Genomic DNA, 1264 nt, shown 5'->3' on the forward strand with positions numbered 1-1264 from the left:
TGTTTGTCCCGCCCACGGGCGCTCGGCCTCTCTGGGACTGGTAGAGAGTGGGCGGGTACCGGACACTCATGTTTTTCAGCATCAGATTGGGTGACCTGTCTGAGCCTGTGTTCCCGTTAGATTGACATCGAAATAAGCCAATCACCGATCTTTTAGTGTCGGCATCCGTGGGAGCACTTTCAATTCTCATTATGTTCTAAATTGAACTGGAGACGACTTCTAATCATTTTAGCGACACTCTCTTTGTTGAAAACGAAAATCGACGAATTAATCTTTTATGACTGCTGGGTGTTATTGTAGTTGCTGTAGTTGTAGGCCACGAGTTAAGTTCCTGGAAAAACGCCTTGTTGGTACCGAGCGGAGCACGTTTTCTGAGTTTGAATATTTCTTCATAGGAATGAGTTGTATGATCAAATTAATGTTCATTTGGCTGTGTGTTGAAAAAAAAATCTGAAACTGCATTTAGGAGTGGCTCAATACTGGCCGGCCATATTCGGGCCGGAGTTGGAAATACATTTCTGGCGCAAATACTTCACGCCACAACCGGCCCTCATCTGGTTTGCCAGAGTCAAGCCAGTGCCTCCTTTGCCACGCCTGGGCCGTGTTCGGCCCACATGCGTTATGCCATTGCCGACACCAGGCCAGCTGTGCCGGCTTCATGCCGAAGCCGGGCCAGATGCCTTTGCTGACTGGGAGGTGACATGAAAAGAAAATTAGGGCTCTACACCAACTTTTGGACTGGTCACACTGGTCTGACCAGCTTTTTTTAGTTGGTCGCACCAAAACAGAATTGGTTGCTCCCTTTTTTTTTTTTTTGTGGCGATACGTTATGACCACATTTGCTGATTATAATTGTCTCAACTGTCAAACTGCAGTTTTGCATGATGCGAAGATTGACAGTGATTGAAGATCAAAATATTTTACCGCAACAACAACTTTGTTTGCAACAAGCAGCAGCTGACAAAACAGGTCAGTTACTAAGACAAAAAAGGGAACGATATCATAAAAAAATCACATCAGTAAAAAGCAGAGAAATGATAGCTAAAAGCTAAACAAGTCCAAACGATAAACATTATAAAATTAATGGTTGACTTAAATCCTTTCAAAAACGCGCACGCGCGCGCACACACACACACACACACACACACACACACACACACACACACACACACACACACACGCATAACAAGCCGCTACTTTTTTCCACACAACAATGGGCTGACATGAGGCAATGAGCTGTTGTGGCACAAACGGGGGGAGCTTG

Source organism: Hippocampus comes, unplaced genomic scaffold (genome assembly GCF_001891065.2).
Source record: "Hippocampus comes isolate QL1 unplaced genomic scaffold, H_comes_QL1_v1.1 scaffold86, whole genome shotgun sequence".
NCBI classification, from domain to species: Eukaryota; Metazoa; Chordata; class Actinopteri; order Syngnathiformes; family Syngnathidae; genus Hippocampus; species Hippocampus comes.